Below are 12,798 nucleotides of genomic sequence, written 5' to 3'. Positions count from 1 at the left end.
GCCTGTTGCTTGGGACCTACTTTCCTTCTCGAGGTTATTAACTTGGTCAGGACACTCACTTCCCAGGCTAGAATAAAAAAAATATGTTGGGTCTGCTAGCTATGATCACCACAGGAGATCTTGCAGGCCTGACCAACTATAAGGAAACGCAACCAGAAATTACAAGTCTACGGACGATCCTTTGAGAAAAGCTTAGAAACGGTTTGATTTGGATTGAGCTACCCCTTTCCAGATAGCTCCTTCTTGTCTCTTTAAAGCAGCCAACGGCTAACCTATAAAATGCCAAAGCTCCTGCCTGCCGTGGAGCAAGTGCTTGACCCTCGTTCTAGTCAAGGTGGCTGAAGCAAAGCTGAAAGTTGCTAAATTTTGTGTGCGGTCTTACTCGGAAGGTCACATCCCAGAGGCCCCAGCCCTCCTCCCTGTCTACCCGCCACTCACACGGGCCAAGTGCCTGTCCCACGCTTGCCAACCAAGCTCGCAATTCTCAGAGCAGTTCTGCTACATACTCTTAAATTTTCGGAGATCTTGCGCACACGTGCTTTTCAGTTTGAGTCAGCAGAGAAAAAAAGGTATCAGGAAAATAAAACGTCAAAACTTGTTGATGCCCGTCTCTTACTAAGTGTGTTTTGCTGTAATACCACTGCTGTTTCCAAAAACGACAAAGTTAACCCTTCCAGTTCCCCCAAACCGACGGAGCAAACAACGGCTTTCCTCCTAAAGATTTACTCTTTAACCTGTTTAGTTGATACCTTCTGCGTACTCAGGAACAGTGTTCCCACTGCGGGCAGTCAGAGCACGAGTGTGCTATATAATTGCTGTTTTCCGTACACCCCTTCTCAGTGGAGGAACGGGGAAATCTTGGGATCTCAGGAGTCGGTGCAGATTAGAGCCCGTCATCTGTTTGCTGATTGAGCGGCAGGCGATTATAACGGCCTGCAGCACTATAAAAGAGGCAGTCAAATAAGTGAGGAAGGATGCTATGATTAACCCCTTACCCGCCTTGAGCTTCTGGCTGTAATTCGTAAAACACGGAACACAACGTTAGCTGAACATAAATACAGCCTCAGTGTACTTGGTTGGCAGTGACAGGCGAGATCAATATTGGAGACCAAATGCCAACAGTAAAAGGGTATGCCACTCAGTATTTCACTGACTAACTGCCCTTATCTGAAGCTCTCATGCTTCACTGGGTGAAAATACAGCCATTGATCTTAGTGTCACGACTTAAATTCTTCATATATCAACTAGCTTTTTTTTTTTTTTTTGGTCTCCCCCTCCCCACCTTTTCAGTTGTATTTCTGGGCCACTATTTATTTTTATGATCAATACCGCTATCACTCTCACATGAACTATACTTCTATTATATTAACCTTTAAGTACAATTTTTAACATATCTGTCTGGTGCAAAGTCACATTTTTTAACTCAACATCTCTTTCACCAGAGTGTCAAAGCTACAGCTGAAGTTCAGGCTTTTTAAAGCGGTTATGGCAAAACTGCTCTGCTTAGCAGATAAATCTACCCAAAGTAGCGCTCCCGAGGAGTTTTCCAGAGCTGTGGCACTTTCAAGGATTCAAACTCCCTTTCCAGGAATTCGCGGCTCAGCTGTAAGCATTTTTCTCAGTTTATGCTACCAATTGATCTGCCTGCTTTATCTTAAAGAATTTCAACATTAGAAATTAGCATTAGAAAAAAAATCCCTCTACGCAAATAGTCCTATGTTTGCAATTGGAAGAGATTGGCTGTTTTATTAAACAAAATGGAGCGCTCAGAGAGGGTTTAATGTTTATGGCATGTCCGGATCATGTTCCTGACTTGTTTTATGGTCTTGGCTGAGGCACTTTAGTGCTCCGAATTTTCAGTTTTTTCCTGTTTGCGAAATGGAAATACGAAGGACGAGCTACTTTCAGTAGGTCCTCTGGATCTACAGATGAATGAAACTGTATTTCATGAGCTGCAAAGGTAATGGTCTGATCCACATTAAGTGCTCCGTGTGGCTATGCATTAATAAAATAACTGAAGCTAAATGTTCTGAGATCTTTAAATAAAAAGCATTAGATGGACAATAAAAAATCTACAGACGTTATAAAATATACTAGTATCTTAGGGCATAAGCTTTAAACTAAGAATTCGCGGGAATATATTGAAAAAAAAAAGTCTCCCTCTCAGTTGGGGTAATGTAAAGCTGTCTCACCAAGCTTGGCTTAATAAAAATCCCAGAAAAACTATTAGTCGTGTTATTAATGTCCATCTTGAAGTGAATATAAACAAGGTAATTCCTTGACCCTTTGATTAGCGGAGACAGAATTCTTCAGCTATCTGATTTTTCCTAATTCACAGTAATTTTCAAGCTCGCTTGAAATATTATCAGAACCTAAAATCAGGAAGAGACGCTAAGCAATGTAGCCAAAGACTGCATTATTTTAGCTTTTTAAGTATTATTATTTAAAGTTTTTGTGTATTACATTTTGGGCTCTAACTTTAACACAAAAGTTCATGTCTCCCAGAGGAAATTGTTCTCCACCAAAGTATTTCATCAATTATTGTGCTGCTCCGTCATTATCCAAATTGTTGAAGCAATTTCATTATAAATCCCACATAAAGTAGCACTAAGGGGTAATGGTAAAGTGGCTTCGGTCCCTCTAGGACTATTTCCAGAAAAATCATTTCAGGCAAAGAGAAAACAACACTTTGCTCTTGTGCTGTGGGAGGTCTATGGAGCTATGGCTCCATGACAGAAGAAACCCACACGAATGGGGACTGCTTATCGCCGGGAAAACGGCCCACTATACACAGAAGTTAGTTCACCGAAAGAGTTTAATGACAGCCAGCCATGACAATAAGCCTTAATTTCTCAGCTGTAGATGGTTCCTCAAGTGAAGAATATAACGGGAGGGTGAAAGACGGGTGGGTAAGAGAGGGGCACGTACATAAGCAACCTCTCGGTGATGGTCAAACTTCTTCTGCAGCTGTTAAAAAGTGTATATTTAGAACGAGCAGGCGACACAGGTTTCAGATAGCCACACATGGCCCACTTTTTCCACGGGGTGACAAAAAGTTATAGTTTAGGGGACTTCCTTTCTAGGAGGGAGAAGCCATTAAAACACTCTCTTAAGGGTTCTTATTTTTGAATGAATTCGGCCAAATGAAAATACTAGTTCCTCGGCATCCTTGTGAGGAGGACAAAGAATTCGGACCTTATTTATCCTTAAGAGCTTCTTTTCAGGGAAGGAGGGGTGGGAGAGGGGGAAAGTAAAAAGGAAATATAAGTAAATGAAGGGGGAAGGAGGTCTACAGAGCATGAAATACCTACTCATAACCAGAGCCAGATAATACAATCCCTGGGCAGCAAACAGTTGAGAAGAAATCTGCAACATTGAGAATATGCAAAATTGATATGCAATCCTATTTTAACTGATGAGCACAGAGAGAGGCAGGATCGGGCTCGGTAGCTGGGGACATCCGCGTTCTATTTCTGGCTCCTGCAGGAGGAAAATTACTTCACTTCTTTGTGCCACAACAGAAGAATGTGAGAAATGACTACAGAATTGCACAAGGGAATTTTTGAGGTTTAATTTTTAACAAAGGCTTGAGATTCCTGTGTGAACAATACCACAATAGCAACAAGTATTAATAGTAGTATTAAAGCTAATTAAGGAACAACTTTTATACAGCTGAACTATGAGCTGCATGCAGCCACAGCCACTGTCGTTCATCCCAAAGATTTTTACTGCCAAGCTTACAAGTTACTCAAGTTCACTCTTTTAAAATGTAAGGATCTTTTAACATGCACTAATTCAATTTGCCAGATTTTAGATTTTAGGCCCTTATTGACCGTTGCATACAACTTCTAAAAACCTCATATTATGGCAATATTCCATGCTGCAGGAAGCCTCCAGATAAAATGAAATTTAAAATGACTGGATCAATGAACACTAGATTCTTAAATGTGTTCTGCATTTCTGAAATCTCTGCGCCTCACCAGACCAGTCTCTCTTTGCTTTTGCTGGATTCATATCCCACAATGCCATCACAGGATTCAGCAAAGATTAAGGATAACACTGTATTTGAGATGCAAAACACATCATTATCAGTGGCCACTTCAGTATACCAGGCCATCTCATCAGCAGTTATTACAGAAATGGGAGAAATTAGTCTCTGTAAATGGATTAGCTCTAAAAACTGCAGTCTGATTTTTCTCCCTTCTATATGAAAATGATCTACTGTGGACTGTAGAACAGAAAATAGTGTCATCTGAGAAACAAAGGCTAAATTTTTTTCTATTCTGTTGCCCAACATTTGATGCCACTAGAGGAATCATCAGCCTCCTGATCACAGTGTCCCGCAGCCCCTTGCATCTGCCAAAGGCTGAATCACCCTGATCCAAGGGGACATACGAAAGCTCCTGTGATGTGAAGCAAAGAGTGGCTGAACCTTCAAGAGGCTGAGGATAAAAGAGAGATAGAGAGTTTTTCCTTTTCCAATCAAGGAAGACAAGAGACTTCATTTTGGCACAGAGATGGATCAAAAGCCTGAGGCGCTTCTTGGCCCTGGTTTTGGTGCCCAGTACAAGGTCCTTGTCCCACCACACACGGAGACAAACCTTCACGCAGCCTCCCTTTGCTTTCAAGCTATTCTTCCTGTTTACAGAAGAGTGAGAACAAGAATACGGTTCTGGTAGCCCAGTATCAGTAGCTCTCCTCTAAATAAACACGATTTCCTGTGTGGCTATAGATGCATTACAGCACCTCTCTAAATGTCCTCTGCCCACTGCTTCGGAGCAATTTAAAGCACCAGCCACTGCAATTTGCCTCATTTACAAAATGCAGAGAGCAGCCTGATGAATGCAGTTTAAAACCTGGATCCACCGAGAGAGATAGAGGGGAAAAATCTATAACTAATTGACAGTGTTCATCAAGATGCTTCACCTGATCCTTAAGAGCACAAATTTAAATGAAAAAGTAACACATGTAGGCAATTAGATACCTAGTAACATGGGGCAGGTTAGTAACCAGGGATGGACTGCAGCCAACCACAGGAGAGAAAGGCAAGGCAGATTACAAAATGTCAATAAAACTAAAATGACTGTCCTTATTGATGGGATTAACCCTCTCGGCCCAGCAGCAGCAGTAAAAGGGAAACCTGATATTCCATTTACTGTCAACTCCCCATTTGCGCTTGCCAGGAGAACTTGTCATTTTTAGGCCCGTCTCTTTTTGTTGGGAAAAATATTTTGACAGAGAAACAAAACTTCAAAGGGAAACATCAGTTCGGATGGCGGGGAGGACAGGCCCCCGCCACAGCTTGTAAGCAAAAAGTCATTAAAAAAAAAAAATCTAGGTATTTATGTTGTATCACACGAGGCAGTTTTATATAGCCATGGCCAGCTCGAGCTGCACAGTGAAGGTGATGGCACACGTTATTGGTTTTCCTAAAGAGCAGAGAAGATAGCTCCGTTTAGGTCTGCGAAATACGCTGCCAGCAAGCGAGTGGAAAGGAACCACATTCGGGTCCTGCGGCCCCATCGTCCTGCGTCTGCGTTTCCCGCGATCCAGGCAAAGGGCACGCAAATTGCGCTGGAAGAATTTCACTTCTCCGCTTCCAGGTTTCCAGCTTCATAGAAAAGCGGCCAGCAATGCTGGCGGTAACTTGGTCGACGGAGACATTGAGTTTATTACATTCAAGCTTCCAAATGACCAAGTATAAAACCTACGCTCATGCTGATATGCAAGAATCTTGGAATACTGCAATTCCTGGAGTATAGTCTACAAATTTTTTTCTAAATGCTGCCCACGGAGGGGTAAAGAGAAATCCCTTTAATTAGTTCTCAACCGGCGTTTGGAGTAACGCATACAACAGGGTTTTCGATTGTATTTTCTCTTACTGGGAGCACTTGTGAACACTTGTGGTTCATCGCCAGAGCCTCATTACCCCCGGAGATTGTTTGTTCATCTGTTTGTCAGATTTTAATTACTGGAGCACAACCACTGATATAAGCACACTCTGGCAAGAGCCTAATATTTTTCTCTTCTCCATCTACTGTAGGAAGCTCTATTTTCTCTCCAGAAAATTACTCTTAATCAACCTGTCACTGTGCAGAACAGCAACTTTCAGAAGCAAAGGAGGGGTCTTTTGCAGAGATGAGCACTGTACCGCAACCAGCCCTGAAAATCTCCTTTTTCAGCCCGGAGAGATAAAGAGCTGAGCAACTCGTGACCTCCTTATTTGCAAACAGGAAGCCAGCGGCTGCGCTGCAAAATCTCCTCTCCAGCTGCACCAGCAACCTCCAAAAAACGCACAGCAACGCTATAGGCATCGGCGAGGAGTCCCAAATCAACATCTCAGAGGCAAAAGCAGAGCTGCCGATATCCCGTCTGCTCTCGACCTGTCATCTCTGCCCCAAAGTTGCAGAAAGAGAGGCCTTACAAAGTTCAGTTCCAGCTTTTTGTGCAACGCTTGCACATCTCCACAGCTGCAAAGACGACTCCCAGTTCTGCCTCGGCAACAAACACCTGCAAACTGCAATAGCTGTGCAAGCAAAAGCTCCCCTCCTTCACTGTTTCGCTCGGCGAGAAAACCACGGACCCGTGTTTCACCGCTTTGCCGCACAACGTGAGTTGTTACCTCTGCAACCTACATCACAGAAAAGAGGATGACTTAAGTAAGAATGTGGATCGTGTGTTTCAGCCAACGGAATGTGTTTAAAGCACAGATTTCCAGAGGTTAGGCAAAGCCTGAATTTTTATCAAATACCTCAAAAAAGTCCATTTGCAAAGAAGCCTTCCCCTGTAAGCTCGCAGCACAAAATACCAGCGTTACTCCCCACTCCCCTCCCTGAGCATCCTCAACGAAAAACCCATTAGACTTGAACTAAATCAACCTATAGAAAAATAATATTTCATTAAGAAAAAAACCCTTCTTTAGCCAGAACTCTGACTTCCAGGCAGGAAGATCCATCTTTACCATTAGCTAACACATGCTCAAGCTTAACATACGAAAGGCAGCTACAGTATTATCACAGGTCAGCAGGGCAAAGTGAACCTTCTGGTGTCCTGCGACTCCTGAAAATGCACTAGTGCTTTCGTGACCTTCCAATATAAGCGGCAAATTCTCTGATGCTGGCACTGACAACATGAAAAAAATTAAAGGAATATGAGAAATTGTCCAAATTTAAATTTATCACAGAATTATGAATAAACCTCCTATTGCTTACATGACAGAATTCTTTGAGACACTATGTTTCATTCTATATTTTATCCAGCATTTATTGTGGAAACATCTCTCTCCCAAACTGAATCAAAACTAGCGTCTTGGCCCTGTTTTATAATCTCCCTAAATGAGAACGGTCTCCTCGTAGTGCTGCTTTAATGGCCCTACTTAGCAGCAGTCAAGGGTGCAGAGTAGGACTCGAGAGGCTGAGAATCCTATCTGGATGCATAATAAAGACGCATCTGAAGTTTGATTAGTTTTATTAAATTGTTTATGGATAGTTCAATAGTTGCTGTTAAATTAACCATCCTAAAAGAAAGAGAAAAGAGTAGCTAATACTGGCTATTATCACCATTTTAGTATGAGACTAGTAGTCATTTTCTGTTTCTTTTTAAAAGCCTTGGTTCTTGAAGTCATATTGATATGAACACCGTGGCTTTTGTTTTCATCTATAATGCCTGTTGAGTAAAGCCTGGAGACATGACTCTTAAAGGTTCAGAAATCAATACGCAACTAGAAAGGATGCAGCTTTTTTAAAAAAAAAAAAAAACCTCGATTTTTAAGCCTCTCAGAATCTCGAGGAAGCCGACTCATGAATTTCAGAGCGGCAAGACTGTCACCACCACTTCAAAGCTTTCTCTTTTGCCATATACCTAGATGAGAAAAATTAATTTCCTGAATCTTATGAGTCATTTCATTTAATAATTCCCAAAGACAAACAATACCCGCAGCCCGTCCACTGCCCCGCTGCAGCACGTTAAATTGTGCCGATAAACAAAACAACTATCAGGGCATCCGGAAGGGAGAGATTCAAAGCGCTGTCTGTGCTAGTTTGTTAAAAAAGCAATCAAGTTAATGACGGAGTAGCTCTCCGCGTTACCAGGTTTCACCGGCTACGGGCAAACGCAAGGACTGGCATAGCAGACTGCAGCGGTGGGGATATGTCCGTCCGTCCAGTTTCTAAGGGCTCGTTTGATTTTGTAATAATTCAAGCCACCTATTCCCCTCCGCCCCAAACAAAATGACATAAAGTGGAAATATTTTTTTCAAAATTCTCGTCTCCGGCTAATTGCTGATGCTGAGGATTAACATTCTGTGGCACTTCAGCTTTAGTCACTTTCCTTAATTAATGCCATATTTGCAAAGATCTATAAAAACACTGTTTAGGTAAATGATGTGTGTTCATTAACCATTTAAAAACTGGGTCTAATTTTTTTCTAAGTATCTGGAATCTTGCAGTTCCTACAAATCAACCTTCAGCGCCTCAAGGGATCTGCAGGTGCTTAACCAAAACGCCAATATTTCCCTAATTATCAGGGAAAAACAAGCCACAGCGCCAGGCATGTTAAGAGCCCTGAGAATGTGTATGTACATATAAAATACTTGAATTTGCACGTGAGGCTCAAAGTTTTCAAAGCGAGAAGTGCTGTTGCACCGTGCAGCAGCATCACCTCAGTTGTTATTTATAGGGCGGTGCGGCCGAGCGTGGTTTCCGTGTGCCGGGTAGGCAGACAAACCATTTCTGATACTCTTTTCCTGTAACGCAGACTACACTTCATAAGCTGAAGGCATCATTTCCAGCCATCTTTTTGCAGAACACGCAATATGGAGCAAGGCGTTTCGTGATATGAGCTTTCCTGATGCGAAGCTGAGGCGTAAAGATGCCGCCACTGCAATGGAGTAAGATGGGTGTTTTTTTTTTTAAGTCTACCTACCGAATCACAACCCTAGGGCAGGCTTGGGAGATACAGCTTGAGCACATGCCGATAAGTCAGATAACCCACCTCAGTACTTGTCCCGACCTGATAAACTTGTAACTGTATAATAAACCTGCAAGTTATAAACTTATAACTTCTAATACTTGAATAAATACTCTGCTGGAGAGGGTTAACAACAGGTATCACTACGGTCCCATCAAGGACACGTCTTAAGTTGCATAAGTCCATTAAGTCTCAGCTTCTTGGGCTTTCCATAGCAAACCCATCCTTTTATGGCACTGTTTGGTCTAGAAATGCATGTTTAGCACTGGCTGACTAGACCGCACTGCTTAAATAGTAGGGGACATGCCAAGGGCGCAGCTGTGCTGGGCACGGGATTGAGGACACCAGTTGGGAAAGGTGCCTTCAGGTGGGCTGGTTTTGAAGGCTACAACGGTGTTCCTGGAGCAAAGAGCCCCCGTGGGGCTGCAGACCCCCGTGCTGGGTCCCGCTGAGAGACACAGAGGTCCACCTTGTCCCCCAGGTTTTTGAGGAGGAAAGGCTGTGCGCACTGCCCACCGCTGCCCCAGCCAGGGGACCTGCACGGACCCAGGAAACAAACCTCCAGGACAATGCCCTCGCTCTCCTCCAGCCCCCTCCAATTGCTACAGTGGGCTAATGAGCAAGAAAGCAACTGTTTTAAAGATAACATTTTAGGCCCGGATCCTTAGTCCAGATAGACTTCAGCTGCTAGAGTTAACCCATTTCCCCTCTTCTACTCCCACCAGAGACCACCACCACGAGATTAAAGAATCCCACAATCCGCCGTATATAGATTAGAAATCTCTTTTCTGGTAGCTTGTGAAATAAGCTATAGCTAAAAATTGAAAGAGAATTGGAGAAAAATATGAACTAATATATGTGTGCCTAATTAAGAACAAGCACGTTGTTGTGATTTGCAATGTTGAGAATGGGTGAAAAACAGTCTGTGGAAAATGGGACAATTTAGCACATCATTTGTAATCTTAAATACTTTCCTAAATGGAAACAAAGGAACAAAAACGACACTGGAAATAACTTTTAAAGCAAGTAGAGCTTGCGTTGACACAGGAGAGCAGCTAGACCCACCGACTGTTAATCGAAGCGAGAAGAATGACAAAAAAGTTCATTATAAGTGATAGATACAATGAATAGCTGGAAAGATCACAAGCAGATCAAATTCAGTTATTACTTCTGCAAAATTACCAAAGCATAACTATCTGGTTTTCACGTATTGTTATACGACATTCTATAGAATTTAAATGAACACAATTAGTAAATGAAAAGTATCCAGTTAAAATAGAAACATGGGGTACTTTGCTACAACTGCAGTTAAGTTGTTGCAGCGCTTTCCACACCCTCACATATCATTTGTATCTTGAATATATTAACTTTGAGTTAAGCACCAAGAATTGCATTCTTATCAGTCACGTTGTAAGAGCAGACTGTATAAACATGTTGGATCATCCTGGCAGATACAGTTAAGATATGCTGCAAAAATTCAAGTGCAAGGGTACAGCACAGTTCGACGCACTCTCCATAAAATATTCCTCTCTTGAACGCTGTTTAATTATAGTGTCCACTTGCTTCCCTTTTCAAATTCCTCCCTCCTTCCACCCCTTCTGCTGAAACCCTCAGCCCAACGCACAAACGTAATGGTTTTAGCGTTGCGTGCTATCGCAAGCACGCGGCACGCCGAGGGACTCGCCTGTCAAACGGGCACCCGAAGACATCGCTTCGGCAAGCTGGCAAGCCCACCGCGGCACGCGAGCCGCGCGGGAACGATCGCTCTGACCTTCCGCTGGTGCCCTCTCATCGCGTTAGAGAAAGCAAACAACACAGCAGAGCAAAAAGCAGCACGCTTACAAAGCGGATAAAAGAAGCCTTAAAAAACCCAACCAACCAACCAAAACCAAACCCCCTCAAACTTACTGCCTTCATCTGAAACATGTATGGTCCAGAGGCCTCTTGTAGTATTGTAATCGCTGTTTTCTTTACCAACAACATTGAAAGGTCAGTTTGACAGCTGCAAATACATTATCATTTCTCAAAATGACTCACAAGAAAAGAAGAAAGCAAAAACAGGAAAAGAAAAAAGTTAAACTAGCTCTATCTAAACTCCTTGCAAATCTCTAAATACATTTTATTCTGCTTATTGGTTCTACTTTCAAAAATCCCATTCTACTTTCTACGTTACAATAATGCTGTCTCCTTGCCATTAATATTGGGTTCAGTGAAATGCTAATATTTTTCAGTTCACTGTCAGAGGGAACTAAATCTACAGCAAGCTAATCTGCCATAAAGTCATGTTTTATACACATGACTACAAATTGAGTTTTACACTCCATGGAAAGCAATCTTCCATCTTTAAGGGTATCATGAGACACAGAATTAGATCTATTCTTCCGGCATTACTAAATCATAAGATGAAATATAATTTGACGTGCAAATGATATTGTAAACCCAAGGCAACGAAGCGCCGAAAATGTTTTTAGTACTAACTTACTTGTTTTCTAAGTATTAAGAGTCTTTTTGAGAAAATTAGTCTCTATTTAGAATGGAAACAGCGTTACATAAACTTTTTTTCCATAACACAGGTCCTCATCTGGAAATTGAGAGACTGTGTATATCTATTTCTGAATTCTGTATCTAAATTTAACCGTGTGTTTCTCTGTCTTTAGACTCGATATGCGAACGCCAGGACTCTATCACGACTGCAAACTCTGCGTCAGACGCTCAGAAGCTGGACGTCATTTGGAGTTGCTTGCGCTTGTCAGGTTTCCAAACAGAAATAAACTAGATGATAATGTATTTTTTGGATTTACGCTGGCATCAGGTTTTGGGTTGCTTTAGCTCGCAGAGGAACGCATGGGAGCGTTGACTCGGTACTGAGATAGATATTTTCACAGGTAAAATGAGAATACCCCAGGCAGTGGTGTTAATTGCTGACTCCTTGCAATACTAGATGGTATCTATCTCTTGGAAGATGGACATGATCACACCAGCTACCCCCGGCCATTTATTTCCTTGTGTTTATAGTCCTGTCTTGGCAAGGCCTGGGGGGACCCGGGTTTTTCTTGTAACCCTTTGTGTGCTCGAACCCAGAACGCCTTCACGCCTTCTTGCAGTGCTTTCCGCTCTCTCACGTCATCACTTCAACCGACGCAAATATCTCTCACTATTCTTATTCCGGCTTTGCTTAACTCTAGTCCTAAGCAATTTAAACCCAGCAATCTCATTTTAAACCAAAGAGTCAGGATCACCTTTTGTACCACTACATCAATCTAATAAGGAAAAAAAAAGAAAAATGAGCTTGCGGTTACCTAATCAAGGCACTTTGCTCTCTAATGCTTACATACGTAAGATGCAAAAAGATATTACAGTATCACAGCCAGACACATGTCACTGTTCAAGGCAACATAAATGTTGTTTTCTGGACTTATGCTGTCCAGGGCTCTTAGCAGCCCTCTTGGTACTTCTCTTTCCAACCCAGATGAGGTGCAAGTTACATCACGGCTAACTTCTACTCCAGCAGGCTGGCCTTCTCACCTCCTTCTCCCATATCAAGAACAAGCGTCCACACCTGGAAGCATGTCTTAAGGCAGACGTGGCACAGTCCACTGTTAAAGCAGAGCAGTACTCCTTGCCCAAAGGCAGTAACATCTCCAGGAGGAGCAGCGCTGCGCTGCCAAGGCATTGCAAGCTGGCCTTCTAGACGGCCGCATGATAACTTCCCCGTACACAGAAGCCCTTCACTGGACCCATCTTCTACCTCACCTTCGTTAGACCCATCTTCCACCTCTTCTTCCAACTCTCTCCTCAAAACCTACTTCTCTGAAAAGTCATTAACCCAAA

At 42.6% G+C, this 12,798-nt stretch overlaps 1 protein-coding gene across 48 annotated transcripts in view; it reads right to left on the bottom strand.

Moving 5' to 3' along the window:
- CELF2 (CUGBP Elav-like family member 2) overlaps window positions 1-12,798 on the bottom strand; it is a 354,164-nt gene that overhangs the window by 166,501 nt on the left and 174,865 nt on the right. The window lies entirely within an intron of this gene.

Source organism: Struthio camelus, chromosome 1 (assembly GCF_040807025.1).
Source record: "Struthio camelus isolate bStrCam1 chromosome 1, bStrCam1.hap1, whole genome shotgun sequence".
NCBI classification, from domain to species: Eukaryota; Metazoa; Chordata; class Aves; order Struthioniformes; family Struthionidae; genus Struthio; species Struthio camelus.
The sequence above is the reverse complement of the archived record's forward strand: the minus strand, read 5'-3'. Positions and strand labels throughout refer to the sequence as shown.